At 38.8% G+C, this 19,656-nt stretch overlaps 1 protein-coding gene across 1 annotated transcript in view; it reads right to left on the bottom strand.

Moving 5' to 3' along the window:
- LOC136877674 (protein Skeletor, isoforms D/E-like) overlaps nt 1-19,656 on the bottom strand; it is a 152,170-nt gene that overhangs the window by 82,634 nt on the left and 49,880 nt on the right. The window lies entirely within an intron of this gene.

A 19,656-nucleotide genomic window follows, 5' to 3' on the forward strand; every position in this document is an offset into this window, starting at 1 on the left:
TTCATTGGTTAATTCCAATGGCTCGGGGCTGGGCGTTTGTGCTGTCACCAACATTCCTGCAACTAACACATCACACATAACACTATCCTCTACCAAAATAACACGCAGTTACCTGCACATGGCAGATGCCGCCCACCTTCATCGGAGGGTCTGCCTTACGAGGGCTGGACCCGTCTAGAAACAGCCACACGAAATTATTATTACTTTGGGAATCTCTTTATATTCATCTTCTTTTCAAAATTTTTATTTTCAATGTATGTTAAGAACAGCTTTTCTAGCAGCTTATATTGTGTACAAGAGACATGTCAGATACGCGGTCCGCGGGTCGAATGTGATCTGCACATTTGTGAACTGCGAGCCTCGCCTCACTTTTGTATTTAATAAATAATTATTTAATATGCATAAAATATAAATATTTCATATAATCTAGAAATGGGTTCTCTTTGGTTAAGGGTCCATTGATGTTCAGAAGGCAAATAGCAACGTCCAAATTAACCAATATAACACTGTATTCAAATACAGGTCAGATTCCTAAGTTTTATTCTTATTTGCCAAGCCAGAATTCTCACACTGTTTTGATCTACCTCTGTCTGTGAAGAGCTACTCTCGGTAATGAAGTCTATCAAAGATCAAGAGTGACAGCACAAAATTGATCTTTCATTCTGAAAGTGGTATCATCATAAAATCAAGTGTCCGACATTAAAACTCTGGTTTCTTAAGACAGTTCTCAAATGTCAAATAAACAGTTATAGCAAGTGTTTTCTCTGTCCTCCAGACAATTCCTATGTATATAAATTCTGTAGTTTGTGATAGGTTTAGTGAAATTTTAATAACGATAATTATGCTACTGTTATGCCTTTATCCGGTATTGTCAGAAATCTAATTTTTTCCAGGTAATACATTGTATATCCAATATTAACGTCCTGTAAAAGAATTACGGAGAAATCTAATATATTTTTCCTCATTTCGCTGGGCCACCCTTGGAGTTAAATTTAGATTGGCCCTATAGATTACATACCTCGTGAATAACGTCAAATTTTGGCACCGAACTCATATCTTAAGACTAACGAGAGTAAACTGTGCTTGCTTTGAAAAACTTTAAATTTATTTGCTATTTTTTAAAAGTACTGCATATTAAATTCAATGTGTCACGTCATATGTAATGAGAGGTGTACCGCGCTAGAAAAACCAACCATACCTTAAAGTCACACGTATACTTGAATTGTGCCTTGTTTGGAATAACCGACGTGTACACCCCCGAGATCGTAAATAAACCTTACATGCCCTTTTTCGACCATATCCTTGAATTACCATTTCTTACTCCGTTTATTCTCCAGGGTTGGTTTTTACCTCGAGTCAGAGAAGGATAAGACTTCTACCGCCTCAAGGGCAGTGTCCTGGAGCGTGAGACGTTGGGTCTGGGGATCCAACTGGGGAAGAGGACCAGTATCTCGCTCAGGTGGCCTCACCTACTATGCTGAACAAGAACCTTGTGTGGTAATGGCAAGATTGTAAGGGATGGAAAAGGAAGAGGGAAGGAAGCGGCCGTGGCCTTAAGTTAGGTAGCATACCTGAATTTGTCTGGAGGAGAATTGGAAAACCACAGAAAACCACTTCGAGGATTGCTGAGGTGGGAATCAAACCACCCTCTACTTTGTTGACCTCCCGACACTTAGTGGACCCCGTTCCAGCCCTCGTAACACTTTTCAAATTTCGTGGCAGAACCTGGAATTGAACCCAGGTGTCAGTTATTCACATTAACCACCGCACCACAGAGGCGGACTTGTAGTAATCTAAAGCATCAAAATGGGGCTTCATTATGCACGTTCGGTTTTGAGATGGGATCGCCTGAGTGTGTTACGTTCTTGATTATAAGGAAGCGTAACACCTCCACATCCTGGTGTGCTCATTACCATGTGTTTCATCTCCCACAAGCACGTGCGAGATGATTTCATCTTAACGGCACCTCAATTTTCGTAAGCAGTTACACGAATTTTGTTTTACAAGTGAGGATTTACGTAAAGCAAAAGTATTCAGTCAGCAGTATGTTAAGATAGTTGGACACGACTAATAGTAGTGAAATACTGAAATTTACCTGTGATTAAAAATACATTTTAAAAAGATACGAACGTTGAAAGCTAAAAGAACAGCTAGATATGTTCATATTTCTGGGGATATACTGAGGGGTATGAGTATGGATATAGTACCATACCTAAAGTACTTACCAGTATTTTATTGCTCTTTGCATAGTCCATCTCCATGGCTAAATGGTTAGCGTGCTGGCCTTTGGTCACAGGGGTCCCGGGTTCCATTCCCGGCAGGGTCGGGAATTTTAACCATCATTGGTTAATTTCGCTGGCACGGGGGCTGGGTGTGTGTGTCGTCTTAATCATCATTTCATCCTCATCACGACGCGCAGGTCGCCTACAGGTGTCAAATAAAAAACCTGCACCTGGCAAGCCGAACATATCCTCACAAACTCCCAGCACTAAAAGCCATACGCCATTTCATTTCATTTTTCACTCTTTGCATGAAGGAGCTATACCAAAAGAATGGAGACTTGCTATAGTAGCCCCAGTGTACAAAGGAGAGGCTGGTGAATATGAAGTGGATAATTACAGGGCAGTCAGCTTGATATGTTTTCCACGTAATCTCTCGAAAAGCATTGTTTCTGATTCTATGAGACACATTTACGAAATTAGTAAGTGGTTTAATAGAAGGTACTTCGTGTTTAGGAAAGGTTATTCAGGATTCTTGTAGGATTCCAGCAAGATATACACAGCAGATATTTTAGGTTTACGAAGTCAAAGAGGCTGTATCGCTGTTGACCTGTGCAAGGCTTTTGAGAGGGTAGATCGTGAGAGACTACTGACGAAAATAAGTAATATTGGACTAGACAAAAGAGTGATTGAATGGACGGCTACATTTCTACAAAATAGAACTGAGAGACCTGGGGCAGGTGGAGCATTATTTGACTCTAGAGTAACTAAGAGTGGGGGTTCCGGAAACCAGAATTTTTGGGCTTTTATATTTTCTTATATACATCTGGAATCACATATAAGGCATTTTGCGGATAATGTTATAAATGTTAGTAAATAAGTTATTGGATTGAAAGAGATTACAAAGAGACCTGGATAATGTGATGGTAAATGGGGATAAAAGTCCGGTTGCACGTTTGACCAAGAAAAAAACGTCCTCTCGGTTTTAATTACTGTGTTAATGGGATTAACTTCCAGGAGATCATTGTAAGTCTGGGTGTTAATATAAGGGCAGGTCTTCATTGGAATAATGATAATAATAATAATAATAATAATAATAATAATAATAATAATAATAATAATAATAATAATAATAATAATAATAATAATAATAATAATAATAATAATAATGGCGTTTGGCCTCCGGAGAGGCTTAGTGCAGGTCTTTCCATTTGAATCCCTTAGGTGACCTGCGCGTCGTGATGAGGATGAAATGATGATGAAGACTGCACATACACCCAGTCCCCGTGCCAGGTAAATTAACCAATTATGGTTAAAATTCCTGACCCTGCTGCGAATTGAACCCTGGGCGCCTGTGACCAAAGGCCAGTACGCTAACATCTTAGCCATGGAGCTGGACTTCATTGGGGTAATTTTAACATGAACGAGTTTGTAAATAAAGTTCACTGGTCTCTTCATGAGGTTATGAGGGTATTTAGGGGTTGTATTAACAATGTAAAAGAAAGACCATATACGTCGCTGGTAAGAGCACAATTAGTTCATGGTTCCAGTGTATGAGGTCCTCGTAATGATTACTTGACTCGAGATTTAGAAAAGATTCAAAGAAAGCAAGACGATTTGTTCTGTTTTTTTTTCAGACAAAAGAGTAATGTTACAAAAATATCACATACTTTGGACTGGAAAGACTTGAGAGTAAGGGGACGAGCTGTTCGGCTACGGGGTGTGTTCGGAGCTGTCTGTGCAGGGATGGCTTGGAATGACTCAGCAGACGAATAAACTAGAACGAGGTTTAGAAATGGGAGTGAAGGAAGATAAGGATCGAATTCAAAAGACGAACTAGGGAAAATATACGGTTATGTGAAAAGGATTCAGGGATTGGAATAATTTACCAAGGGAGATGCTTGATAAAATTCCAGCTTCCTTGAAATCATTTAAGAAAAACCTACGTAGACAACTGATTAGGAATCTGCCACCTGGGCGAGAGTCCTAACAGTGGTGACTGATCTAAAGACAATGTTTTTTGTCAACTTATTAGCTCTTCGTCGTGCACATTATAAAATGTTTCAGTATGTCTGGCGCCATACTCACATACCGAAGAACGTTGACCATCGTAAGAAGAGACTTGTGGGCGGGAGAAAATGATGGCATATTCTACTAATGTAGGAGGCCATGTTAGAGGAGCACCTGTTTGACACAGTGGCGGTGAGTTAGGAATGTAGGAAGGAGCCAGCCTGGCGCCCCATAGACACCAGTTCAAGGTCACACTCACGGGATGTAGGGCATATTTGAAACGTGATGAATAACTCCAGGGAACATGCCTTTTGTTGCTTTTATTTGTTTAACTTGATACTTCTTCAAGGTGTTGCTTGGTTGATTCCTTCTCTTTTTGCCTCTGGCCGAGTGGGTTACGGTCCTGAATAGCTCGAAGTTAAAGGTCCTCCACACCTTTAAGTGCTCGTTGCTATGTGTTTCATCTCCAACAAGCATGTTACATTCTTAGGGGCACCGCAATTTTCGTGAAAAGTTGCAAGTTTCCTTTTACAAGTTGTTTACGTGTATCATAAAACACAGCTTTTTAATTTGATTAAAATCGCATTTCAAATGCCTTAAATGTTCATTCTTCAATGCCCCTCCCACCCAGAAAAGCCACGCCCCATCCTGGTACCGAGCAGGATTTCAGTCTTTGATGAATCAGTTGCCGGCCATGCTATATCTATGAATATATCTGTATTTTAAACGTAATTCGTTAGTAAACGAATGACACCACTATCTGAAGAACCATCTGAAGAATCTCAATTTTTGAGGTCGGAATGTATATTAATTAATTACAATTAATTAATTCAGTTAGTTATTTGGTCCAGTTTTACGGTTAGACTCCCTTCCGTACGCCAACCCTATATGAAGGGGTGTAATAACTATTGCATGTTTATATGGTGGTTAGTAGCGCGTGTAAATGAAGATGTGTGTCGGAATTAACACAAACACCCAGTCGCCGAGCCATAGGAGTTAACTGTATACAAATTAAATCCGCGAACGGACCGGGAATCGAACCTGTGATCCTTTGAAACGAAGACCACTACAGTGGTCATTCATCCAAGGAATACCGGGCGAGTTGGCCGTGCGCTTAGGGTCGCGCAGCTGTGAGCGTGCATCCGGGAGGTAGTGGGTTCGAACCCCACTGTCGGCAGCCCTGAAGATGGTTTTCCATGGTTTCCCCATTTTTACGCCAGGCAAATGCTGGGGCTGTATCTTAATTAAGGCCACGGCCGCTTCCTTCCAACTCCTAGGCCTTTCCTGTCCCATCGTCGCCATAAGACCTATCTGTGTCGGTGCGGCGTAAAGCAAATAGCAGAGCATCCAAGGGATCGGGGTCGGTATGAAGAGAGATAAACCTTCTTTGCGAGTTTTTACGACCGGATGCCCTTCCGAACATGGACCTCCTCAGAGGAGTTAATGAAATGAAATCAGTGAGTGGTATATGATAGTAGGAAAGAAAAGGCTGAAACCCGGTGCCGACACGTGGCCTACTCCTGTCGAATAGCACCAAGGGTTCTGTTCAAGGCTTTATCTCCTCCTGTGACTGACGAATCACCATCAACAGCGTCATATACCCTCGCTCTATGTGAGCACTGCGGGGTGGTTTGTAATTTAATCCAGGCTTTTGGCACGCAATTTAGTCATTAAAAATTGTATACCAACTCCCCTACCCTGCCGGCCAACATTTTGATGGTGAATTTTTTCGACCAACGGGACTCAAACCGGCCAACCGCGGTGTCGGACTTCAAGCCTTAACGATCATGAAATACAGTAAAGAATAGTCACATGTTTAGACTTTAATGTACAAAAGTTTCAAATCTGAAGGTTTAAGCATTTTAATCGGAGCACAACTAAACAGAGGAAAATAAATTGTTTTTTTTTGCTATTGTATTTACGTCGATATTTATCCACCTACTGCTGATCACCCTCATGTTGTGTCCCATTTCGCTTTTTAATGATGATTCTTGTTCGTGTAGCGCATTCTCCATTACTGGAGACAATGGCAGCGAAGTCGGTTGTCCTCATCACTCTACTAGAATTTAGTCCTGCCCAATCCTGTAAGTTTCTCGGCCAAGACTGGGACCTCTACCTCCATCAATTCTACCCTACACGATCAATTTAAGGGAACCGGGAAGTGTGGTAGGCTCAAAAATGGCAATTTTCGTTTTTGAGCACAAAAATCTCTATTTCCCTGAAGAATTTCGTGTATCAATTATTGTGCTGAAGTTAAATTTTAGTCAATAAAATAAGGTTTAAATATTACTCTGCACACATCATTAGATGCCAGCTACCAGTCAAACATTGTTTTTGGATTTTCCGTAAGTCATATTTTTTGAAAATTTGTACCTTCTTCTCATAAACTATGTACTTGAAACTTAGCACTCTCTTATACCTGCTTGTGGAAGTAAATTTAATCAGATATATTGATTAGTTCATGGAAGGTAGCTTCAAGAGCACTGACAATTTTACAAAAATTTAAGTTTTCAACTAGGATATACAAAACTAATAATTTCTCAACTCCTGTAATCAATAGGCTAATAATTTTACTTCAACAGCTCAAAAAATATTTAAATATTTTGCATGCAACGTTTCTTGGCTCTGGTTGGAGTATTTTCTCAGAAAAAGATACCTCAGTTAGGGGAAGTTTTAACAATATTTTTAATATTACTTTTATAATGTTATTTCTAACACAAACGATTAAACATAGAAGCTTCATATTCTACCCAAATAATTATGAATGTATTCTAAATGTATCAAGGGAACATTCAAGGAAATACCTCTTTTAGTTTCTGAGATATGGAACTAAATACCAGAAATTACATTTTTTCTATCATTTCACACTTCCCGGGTCCCTGAAGTAAGTTGCACTTTTCATTCCTCACAATCTGCCCAAAGTAGGCTTCCTCTCTTTTCTTGATTGTACACATCAATATTCGTTCCGTCCTCATGCGTCTGAGTACGATCGCATTGGAGACGCGCTCAGTCCACGAGATCCGTAACATAACACCCACATCTCTCCTAATGGTGTTACATTTCAGAGTCCATGTTTCAGCTCCGTACAGAAGCACTGAATATGCATAGCATTTGACGAAATTGTGACGTGTCTTCAAGCTCAGTCCTCTGTCACACAGTAGATTCCTCATTTTCAGGCAGCTAGGACGAGCCATTTCTATTAGTACATGAATCTCTAAATCCGGGCCTAAGTCCTCAGTAATCCAGCTGCCAAGGTACTTACTTTGAATTTTTGCCTGTTGATTTGCAGGTCCACCTCTTTGCTTACATCTTCGACTTTGGAGGAGGCTGAGTGTTTCTTCTTCTGAAAAAGCGTAAATGTAGTGTCGTCTACGTTTTTCAAGTTGTTAATTCTCTTTCCAGTATTCTTCATTGACCTGTCCTCGTAAATGTTAAATAATATGGGGATTAATATAGTCTAGAGCCTTACCGGGATGTATCTTCTGCTTGAAGAAAGAAGTCAGCGCATTGCCATTTTTATAACTATGTTAACAATAAAGCGCTGAACGCTGAAGGTGCTCTCCTCGGAATGATTGGTGACCTATCAATGCATGAAATAAAATAATAGACGAATTCGAAATGTGATGCTGGAGAGGAATACTTCATTATTCACAGAATAGAACTAACATGTTTACTTACCGCTAAGGCCAAAAATTTAATGACGAATTAGTCGCGTTTATGGGAGAATAGCTCTATCTCGTAACCACTGGAAATGATAGTAGTATCCAGTCCGATATTTTCACTTTTCCTGCATGGAAATGAGACGTAGTTTCTTCGTGCTACAAACCCCAAGAAAAATCGATTCATTTGAAATGTGGTGTTGGCGAAGAATATTACGCGTATCTTGGACATCATTTCGCGCAATGATTCCATTATAAACCACTTCAATCTGAAAATCAGATTATCATCAATATGTAAACAAAGAGTTTACAAGTTTCGGACACACTATGCGACGTGGAAATTACAACAAAGAAAACCTGATCATTCTTGGAAATGTTCCCGGCAAGAGAGATCGTGGACAAGTACCCGCTCGATGGTCGAACATTATCAAGAGTATAACTGTGTTAAACCTCTTTGGTGCAGCACGTCTGGCCGAGGACTGCAAGAAACTGACCAATAGCTTCCTCGGAGATCACGAACTGGGGGAACAATAAGAGAGATAGAGAGATGTTTACTTACCGGAGCTATAAATTGAAAAACAGGCTTTTCACTTCATCATCTGTTTGTCCTTCCTCTGACCGGAGCTTTTTGTCCCAGTTCAGCAGTACTAGAAGTATGTAATCGAGCTTTCTGTCTAACTTGAAAGAATTCTTACAGTTAAGATTTTATGCAACTCAACAGTTAAGTGAATGTCACTCTTAAGATGCGTCACACTAGACTAGTTTATCAGCAGATAGTAGGCGAGATGTTGAAGAAATACTCTGAATGAGATTTATTAAAAATGTGTTCTGTAGCTATTAGGCATGGTGCACTGTGCAACTTATTGTGCATGGGTGTGAGGCAGTTATATGTGGAAATGAATAACGAAGAATAAGAATAAGAATAAGAATAAGAATAAGAAGAATGTTTTAGACTGGTTTAGGAAAACAAATAAGTTGTGACGTTTGGCAGATCTGATCAGACAGCTGGTAAAGGAAGATCCCAAAGGACACAGAAATATTTATAAGGATGTCAGAGCCTAAATTTGAAAAGTACCTTCAGATTGTGTCACTCTTAATAAGAAAGAAAAATAGTAGCCTATGATGAGGGAAGGAGTAAATGATAATGCCAAATTAGAAATTAGTCTTAGGTACCTTTCTACTGGAGATTATCCACTTTTGCAGCCCAAGTTTAGCGTTATTACCTACCGTCCAGTTTCAGTTTCCGGTACTGCCAGAAAGTTAACATTGGTAGGAAGGCTGCTATGTGACAAATGCATGGGGCTTGAGCCTGTAAAGAGCTGCACCATCTCGGGGCGAGGACGCGAATTTACATTTGTTGGAGATGCCTTGAAATCTACACGATAGTTACAGTTTACTAAATGTGGCTGGTAACCCAGCTGTTGAAGAAATTCTCTGAGCGTGCAAGGTCGCGTCTTTTGCATTCTTCTTCTTCTTCTTCCTCAGACGCAGATCTTGCGAGGGATTCTGCAAACATTCATGCTTTCTGAATATACTTAACAAATCTAATATTTGTTTCCCATTCCACTTTAATGCGTCATAAACCATTTTGCTGCCACAGAGGACCGAACTACCCTGTCTGGTGTGCACGTATCTATCTCTTAACTGGGAAGGTGGCGTTTGTTGAACTCCAACAAAAATACAAGCCGCCACTGCTCGATACATAATGTGGTGGTGGCAATAATAGACCAGAAAGCTTTCAGTCAGTCTACTGGTAATCGCCAAGTTATTATTATTTTCTTTTTTACTAGTGGTCTAACGTCGCACCAACTCATGGAAGATTTACGGTGATACAAGTACGGGAAAGTGATAAGTGGCTGTGGACTTAATTAAGGCACAGACGGGAGATAGTGGGTTCGAACCCCACTATCAGCAGGCCTGAAGATGGTTTCCTGTGATTTCCTATTTTCAAACCAGGCAAATGCTGAGGCTGTACCTTCCTTCGTACTCCTAATCTTCTCGCCATAAGGACGGTGCGACGTAAAGTAAATTGAAAAAATAACTCGTGTCTCTGAAAACTGATACTTTTCAAAACTTAATCTCTGGAAGAAATATTTTAGAGCAGTCTAATAATACCTCATAAACTTTAAACTAAAAAAATAATGAAAAACTGGAAAATGAATACCATATTTATATCTTTTTTCTTTAAAATTTAACATCTCATTCACAGAATTCTACATTTCAATTAGATTTGCCAGTTCAGGATATATTTTTGTTGTGGACTCCTAATAGGTCTGGCGCAGGTATTTCGATATGACGCCGCATAGGCGACCTGTGCGTCCGGGAATCGAACTCGAGACACTGCGGACCTAAGGCCAGCATGCTAACCATTTAGCCATGGAGCAGGATTCAGTTCAGTATAATCCAACTAGATCTTTAAAACGACCGTACATGCCTCGGAGCAGTAACTCTCATGGATTACGAGGAAAGACACTTTGAATATGGTTAATTTGATATTATCAAGATTGTGCTGGCATAGTCCACTTAAGTGCGACGAGAAATGTATAGGATAAAGATTTATGTTTAGTAGTTTTCTGATGAAGAAACAAACAAACTAATGGTGATGATGATGATAAAATGAAATGTCGTATGACTTTTAGTGCCGGGATATCCCAGGACGGGTTCAGCTCGCCAGATGTAGATCTTTCTATTTGACTCCCGTAGGCGACCTGCGCGTCGTGATGAGGATGAAATGATGATGAAGACAACACACACACCCAGCCCCCGGGCAGTAGGAATTAACCAATTAAGGTTTAAAATCACCGACCCGGCCGGGAATCGAACCCGGGACCCTCTCAACCGAAGGCCAGTACGCTGACCGTTCAGCCAACGAGTCGGACATGATGATGATGATGATGATGATGATCCTTTTACCAAACAAGTCAGCTGCTTGTATCGGAATGCAGAGGGAGGGAAAAGATTAGACACTGACGGAGAAACTGTTCGTACTTGTTTCATTTTATGTTCGTTCCGTTCTATGCAACATTTCATTATTTGAATTCCATGAGTCATTTTCTTAATTACACGATAATTGTTGCACGTTTTGTAATAAATGTGTGGATGAAAATTAAAATATTTCCATGCATGTACTGTAGCTTCTATTAAGTACAGTGTATTCCCTAAGATTTTGGTAAATTTACTCATTCATTCATTCATTCATTCATTCATTCATTCATTCATTCATTCATTCATTGACATTAATTAGATTGATTCATTCATACTATCTTTAATTTGTATCCAAATAGTTTTATTACAATTAAATGGAGTTTGAGGATATTTTTTTGAGAATTAAAACGAAGAAACCATTAATTACTTTGATATAAAAATGTATTAAAATATTTTATACAAAATATAAAAGAATTACAATATATATGTATAAAAATAATAATCTAGGTTAGTCAATAGGAAGGGTATGTCTCTACGTCGGGTTAGCGTTTTCTTTGTCTCACCGGGCAGTTTTGATAAATACAATGGTTTATGTCGGTCGTTTTGGTGTAGTAGGTCTAGAGTAACATCCATCCACTTGAAACACTGTCCACTGTTTCGTATGTCACGTAGCCTATTTTAAGATGGCAATTATTTACAAAAGTGAACACGTTCGTCAGTCGGGGCAGTAAAGAGAATAAATAACTAAATATGTAATTTAAAACAATAATTTAGGCAGTGCTTTTTGTCGATCGAGGTTTAATACTTTAAATAGAATTTATAAATAATAGCAATGCTAGGTAACCAGATCACCGGTAATAAAATACAAACTTTGTGCGAGAACAAAGTAAAATCACAGAAGTCAGAATGTCAAGCCATTGACAAGCCACTGAAATAGGTTACAATATTCATTTGCATAGAAAAGTTTTATAAAAACGAACTTTTCTAATATAAATGCGAAGTTACAAATCATCAATACTCACTTAATTACGAACTTCGAGGAGGTACCGAATACGTCTACAAAGAGTTTTGTAAGTATCTGAGAGTGACCATGGAACATAAGCTCCATCGCCTATGTAAATACAAGGAACTGCTAACTGAACTTCATAGCGGAACTGTACTATAGTGACGGAAGTCAATGATTTTTTATGATATGCTTCAAAAATATTCATTAACTTTTAACATATTTACAAAATTTTAGCATTTACTGAGACTTGGAAGCAAACATTTTCTGTCGCGTTTATAAATTATACATATATTAATAAGTGTGCCCTTTTTCGTATTTATACATTTTATATAACTTCCTTTACAGATTATCAGCATTTCTAAACGCCATCACACTGTGAAGAAAAAAATGTAAAGTCGTTAAGTAGCCTACATTCGATTTAGATGACTGTGATGAATAGTTTCCGGACGTTTAGGCAATAATACGTTAGAATTGAAAATAATTTATTTGCCTAGTAGGAAGTGTAGTCTAGCCGTTCTTCTGCAATGGAACGGGGGTAACATGACTTTCAGGGGTTCTAAGAGGCCGGGCCCCTAATGTATATGCAAATCTCATAGCAGAACTGTTATCCGGGCTAGTGTACACCTGTTACTTGCTTACAGGCTGTAGTGATCAAACTTATTCATGTAAAACTAGCCGCCAGCGTCTTGGAAAGGTGTAACAATCCAACCGATGAGCCCACTGCTACACTGGGGCGAAACGCTGGTAATTTAACGATTGAAAAAGCGTAAAGGGCTGAAATGTTTTTAGATAAAACTTGTTTCTCTTTGTTCTTGCCGACTGAACATTATTAATCATGAAATAGAACTCAATATGGCAGAAATTCCTGTTCCTGTATTTTTAAGGCTCCCTGGGATGACTTAGAAGTATAAAAATTCACTGGTGGTTAGTATTATTCGTAAACGGATGCTATTCTTTTTCAGATTTAAACGAGCTGCCGTCAAAAATCAGTTCTCTCAAGTCTCTTCAAACATTACCAACATCCCAAAGTCATGAAAATTTGGTAACATTGTTTTAAAATTCTCCTCGATTACAGTTTGATGGCTTGTATGGACCTCTCTTTATAGCCTCTAGTAGTTGCTTCTCGCATAATTTAATTCGTCGAGATGGAAGATGAGTGACCAGAATAAGAATTCCTTGGCAAAACGTCACAAAGATATCTGTACTAATTTAGACGAAGACACTTAGAAATATACCAGCGTGGAATGACATAATTTTGTAGGGTTTATGTTTAGTTTTATGAACGCAAAACATTTGTTTTTAATATGGCAGTATTTATAGGTTCACAATATTTGATGAGTTAATAATAATAATAATAATAATAATAATAATAATAATAATAATAATAATAATAATCGTATGGCCTCAGCTGCCATGATAGAGACATTTTGATTTGACGCCGTTTAGGCCGCCTATGATTCGTTTTACTCCATGAGACAGCCGACGAAACGGATCTGTTGGTTATCTCTGACTGAGGTTATGTTAATTTTGTGGGGTAAGCGCGAAGTGTGTCACCGGAAATCTTTCGCACGGAGAGTCGAGTGACTGTACCACAGATCTACAGAGAGAATGGAAACTAATTTGCCTAGTAGGAAGTGTAGTGTAGCCGTTCTTCTGCAATGGAACGGGAGGTAACATGACTTTCAGGGGTTCTAAGAGGCCGGGCCCTCATGTATATGCAAATCTCATAGCAGAACTGTTACCCGGGATAGTATATACCTGTTACTTACTTACAGGCTTTAATGATCAAACTTATTTACATAAAACCAGCCGCCAGCGTCTTGGAAAGGAACGATGAAACAGGCACAAAGGAAACTTTTCGAATTAGTTCATTAGTGAAATTCTCATTTCATTTTTGTGTCATTCAGTAATATTCTTCAAGTGTCTGAGAAGGTTCACTGCCGCGGATAACTTTAAATAATTCAGAAGTCGCTATTAATAGCGAATTTTATTGTTTATTTATCTCAGAATCTCACGCCTGTCAGAAATCAGATCGATTATATTCTAGTGAAACAAGAGCTGAAGAAATTCGTGAAATCAGTGAAGTTCTTCAGTAGCACAAAGTATATCCATTTTTTCAACTTAATGGCGAATATTGAAATACTGAATTGTCTTACCAGAGCGTGTTACTGCCACACATTTCAGACTATGCAAACCATTGAAAATCTTTGAAATTTACATTTTTTAAATCCTTCAGTTACGTGCTCTTCATACTTCATTTGATATGTTTTAAAAATCGAACAGTTTGACAGGCAAATGTTCATCGAGCATACGCTTACCCTTGCCTTAGTCTGATCATCTTCCACCTAGGCGAAGAACTTTAATGATTCTGAGTTCCTCTGCTGCGACCGAACCTTCTACTGGATCTTTGGCCGTCATTCCGGTGCCTCTCTACTGCTTGTTGCTCTGAATAGTAGTCGTTGTTTACCGTTTGTCTGTCACGAGAGTTATCTCGGTAATAGTCTGATTGTCTGTCAAGGGTATAATCCCGGCGTCTTTGATCACGATATGACTGCCTGTCGACACCGCTGTCTTGGCGTCTTTGAGCACCTTGATCGCGATAGTAGTCATTTGTTGATTGTCTGCTGGGGAAAGAACCTGAATTTGAAAAGTAATTCTCGTTAGAAGGATTCAGGCTGGAAGTACTGTCAAAGTGTTGAGTCTGTCCGTTTTGGTAGTTTTGTAGAGTGTCAGTGTTATAGTTGCGGAGTTGTTCAGATGGATATTGTTCCTGTTGATTTGTAAACTGGTCAGCCGATAGTGAAATGGATGGAATGATCTGGTAAGAGGAATCGTCATTGTTGCTAGTAGTAGCACTGGTAGTGGTCTGTCTGGTTCGTGCGGATAACCTCCGGTGGGATGCGGTGGGTTTGTAGGTAGTCGCTCGGACTTGTTGAGTGTATCGAGGGTCATCCAGGTGAGAAGTGGGTTGAGTTTCGTCTTGGTAAAAGGAAGTGTCTAATGTTGGGTTAGATTGTTCGTTGTATCCTCGAGGAAAGTTTGAGCGTGCGTCCGCCACAACCCCGCTGCTGAACGTGTTTTGAGGTGCAAGCTGTTGTTCTAAAGGTAGTTGAAATTGGTGAAGAGAGCGTGGTCTTTTCTGTAACAGACAGAAAAAAGGGAAACAAATACAACAGCGTGCAGGTGCTTTTGAAGGAAGAGAAAGAGTGTGATTATAAACAAGAGTGCTTCATTTCGTTCAGTGCATTCAAAAGATTGGAAATTAAAATCCGCTATCACAGGGGAAATACTATCTATTATCTCGATGATGATAACGAAGACGGTCGAACACGAAAATTGTAGAAGTGTTGACTGTTATTTAATAACTAATTAAGTTGATGTTCTTTAGTCAGTTTCATCTCGCGAGATCATCGCCTTAAAAATGTTAAATCATTCTTTAAAGTTCAAGTTATCATGGGCTTCTTTTTGGCCTAACAATGCCCTTACTGAAACTGAAAAGACACCAGACTAGAAACAGTAAAACAAAGAATATTAAAGTGTATTGTCACTGGAGTGTATTTCGTAAATAGAACGAAAACTTTTCTCCCTCTGAGAGGAAAGACCTTGTGACACATGATCGTTCAGAGCTCTACTATAACACTTATTTCATTTCTAAGGAAATGAATTAAATGAAGCTTAAAACTTAAGTTTAGGAATCCTATTAAACATTTTTGGTACTCTGATTTTACTGAACGAAATGATGTTACTCGACCTCAACAAGAGTTGGGAAGAACAGAAAATAAATGAATAGGAGATTTGGGACAGTGCAAGATGAAGAAAGATAGAAATTAAGAAGTATAAATTGTATTAGATTGTTTTTTCTTGCAAGTCTCAATTCTCGTACCATATATATAAAATATCTCTGTATATAGTCCTTTAATAAGAACAAACTAAATAAAAATATTAACCGATATATTATTAATTACATGGAAAAACTTTAAAATTCCTCTGAATGCAAATTGATTCTTACTGCTTGCTAGTGTAGCTATTTTATTCCAATACGATGCTCGTAGATAGGAGAGAGCAAAGTTAATTTTTCATGGCGCTCTAGTGATTCAAAAGTTTTACTGTCTACTTCGGGTTTTAATTTGTATTTACTCTTACGCGTGTGGAACATGTTTACCCCGGAGTAATGAAAGAGAAAATATATGTACCGGTATCCGAAAATGGAGGAATTTTCTGTCTTTTCTATCCGAACACTGAGAACAACAGCAATTTAAACCATGAAAAACTGGAAGTCGAAGCTGATTTCTTGGCAAAGACCGGAAGAAATAACAGAACTATGTATTTTAAATCCCTTATTTTAAGAAAAAAATTAAACGAACTCAGCAGACCTCAGCAGGACCGGGAACTCAGTGAAAGAGTACTTAACCTTCTGGCCAGGCAGTATTAAAATGAGAAAAATGTACATATCAAGAGCACTGTAAAACGATTCAGGATCATGCTTACAAGTAGTGAATGAACTGCATGGTGTGTATGTGTTTCAGGTGCTGTAGGAGAAGATATTGACCGAGCAAGATGAAGACACTCTAGTGCATGACGGCAGACTGTCACCGAAGGAACACAACTTGGTGTTGCAATTTCTTTGCTACATATTTCACAGGTATTTCCCTATGTTATGTTACTAGACCGGTTCTGTGAGGCGGAATGCGTGTGAGAGTGGTGTATTTATTAGAGTGGAACAACGCCAGAGTTCTTTAAGGCCATCAGATAGGAGTAAGCCAAGGTCTTCAACACGTACTTCACATGCCATTACCTATCTAACATTGTCTTCTTTTTTTACAAATGTTAGGATTTTCAGTTTATCGCAAATAATTTATGAATAGCATTTATAAACTGCCTGAAAAAAGAAAACAGCTTAATTAAAACATAATTGCAAATTTCGTTCCTGAAAGAACATAATCAGAGTCTATCAAATAATACCCAAAAATACTTAGAAATTTATAAACATATATTTGGCAATAGTTATGCTTGCATTCGATAGCAAACCAAAAGCAAAGTCATCTCCGTACAGGCAACCACACCCTTGGAGTGGTGGAAGGTAAAGGCTTCTACCATCCGTAAATTCGGCACTTGTTGGTGTAGAGTGGTTAGCTCTACACCCGGCCACCGTTACCCCCAGGAATTAACCTGGTACTCATTTTTGATGCAGGCTGAGTGAACCTCAGGGCCACGTGCACCTTCGGAAGTGGAAATCCTGTTTCTTACATTTTTATACTTCCTGACGGGGAAAGGAACCCACGTCCTTCTGCGTGAACCGAGCGTGCCTTTACCGCCTCGGCCAGACAGGTAAGTTGCACTCTAAATGTTCGTTTGCTCCTACATTCCAGTTTCCCTTCAAGCAGTGTGGTGCACCAGCCAGTATGACGAAGCTATTTCTTCTCCTGTTTAAGGTTCCAACCAAGCAGCGTGTATTATTTGCTCTTTGGACAACGTTCTCGCTTGTGACTCTATCAGTTCAAAGTATTTTTGAGACTCGATGCCAGCACCACACGTCAAAGGTCTTGAGTTTCAGCATTTCCGCTTTTTGCAGGGTCAATCCTTCTGACCCATAGCCTACAACAATCCATACAAAACTTTTCATGAAGTGCTTTCGTACCTCCGTGCCGATGGTCCTGGATGTTAGTAGGGACTTCTTTTTTAAGAAAGTTTCCTCCGCCTGTGCAATCTGGGCGTTTACTTCTCTCGTATACTCTCATTTTCCGTCAGATGTGATCAGACTTCCTAGATATCTGAATTCCTTTACTTCATCTAGATTTTCTCCATCCATGAACACATTGGCAATTTGATCATTATCCTGTGTACAGGTTTTTTTGTTTATTATCATACCGCACCTCCCTTTTAGCAATTCGTTCATGTGCCTTTTCCACATCTCTTTCCTTTTCAGTTACCAGTGCTACATCGCCTGCAAATCGTATGGTACTGTGCAGTTTCTACATGTGTTTATTCGTTCATAAATTAGTTTCGCTAGATTGAAGAACCTAACAGTTATAAAATAAACTGACAAGAAATGGCTTCAGATATTACAATAACATTGTCCTCATATAACCAATTTTTCTAACAATTATTGGCGCGAAATAAACCCCCAGAGAAAAAGAGAACACTTCACTTTAACAATTTCATATGAATTTCTGCTCTGTAATTAAAAAGTTAATATGATAAACATGACACACTTTTTAATTTTAAATCTTCACATTGTTATCTTCCTTAAATCACTTAAGATGATGGAGAAAAGTCAACTTGGTCTTATTTGACATCCGACCATTTTGAGATACATATATAGACCACGTCTAGAGATTATTAATTATTTTGGGAAAATTATTTAATAATTTACACTTTTAAGATTGATTATATATCCGCCGTTCGCTCCGTGCCGGGAACTTCCGAGAGAGCACGAAGCCCTTGCCTTTGTCCTGGGTGCCTGTCCCCATGGAGAAATTCCCGCCATCATTCGACACGGCACATGATCGCGAACTCGCTGAGAGATCGCTATTTCACAGTGCACGAAGAGGTTTCTGGCCTGGCTGCCGACAGGAGTAACAGGGGTATTGACGTGATAGCTTTTCAACCAGCTAGCAAACAAGGACTGATCTTAGATTTCACAGTCCGCTTCGAGTTGCAAGTTGACCGGCCTGGAGAGGTAGACGCCGAGAAGAAGTCGATTTACCAGAGAACTGTAAACTACTATAAAGACAAATATCACCCAGACAATATCTCCGTCCAATCCTTAAATTTCTCTTACAGCTGTGGGATTGTCTTGGTCTCAACCGGACACGACTTCACGACATCGCTATCGCCGCAATACGAGGTTCAATAACCACAGCCTACAATAATTTGAATAGCATTTGATGAGCTGTACATCATACTATACAGAATGTAACAGAAAACAATCATGGATACTTTTCATGTTATATTAAGAACAATAGTGCAATTCGATTGGCGGAGAAAAATTTTTCCTTTCGAGAAAATTAGGTTGCGTTATTACTACCGGGTGTGTATTTCAAATTGTCCCGTACCTAGAAGTTCTCCACTAAATCTGCTGAGAAGAGAGATACGAATCAGTTTGAAAGCGTGTACCACTGGTGGTACATGACGGTCTTTGAGAACGACATAATATTTGTACCAACGATGGTACTAGCCAAGAAATTTCTATGATAATGTGCCGCTCGGGACTTTACTATGCTGATCACGACGTCTGTCGGGAGGTGTACATAAAAAAAATGCCAAAAACACGAAACCATCGTGCCAAAAGTTTCAAAGCCAAATATGAGGTGACATAATTTGCAACCAAGAAGAAAAAGCGGATTCTTAATTTTGGAATATGAAATTTTATAATTAAAAATATGAATTTCAAGACTGCTCCGTGCCGTCGTTCCTAATTAATTAGATTTCTTTGCATATTTACATTAGAAGAAATATTTTTTTAAATCACAGAGGATACGTAATACATTTACCATATACAGAAGAAGAATGCAATCATTATTGAGGTCTAATAATTCTTAACTTTATTGATTTTAACGTTTCTTAAATTGTCAGAGATTTTAATAGACAGCTGGGTGTTGGAATATTGGTATACAGGAGTTCCTTGAGCGAGGGAACAAATTGTATCGCCTGATCTCAGCTAGATGTGGTCAACATGAAGAATAATTTTAATTACTGGGCATGCAACTTCATAGCATAGATTTTCACTGAATTTATTCAATGTTCAGCCATCATCTACAGATTTTAAATTATTCTATATAATTAATAACAAATAAAATTGATGAATATACTCATCATATATAAGTTAATAATATAA

The sequence above is a fragment of the Anabrus simplex genome, chromosome 7 (genome assembly GCF_040414725.1).
Source record: "Anabrus simplex isolate iqAnaSimp1 chromosome 7, ASM4041472v1, whole genome shotgun sequence".
Taxonomy (NCBI): Eukaryota; Metazoa; Arthropoda; class Insecta; order Orthoptera; family Tettigoniidae; genus Anabrus; species Anabrus simplex.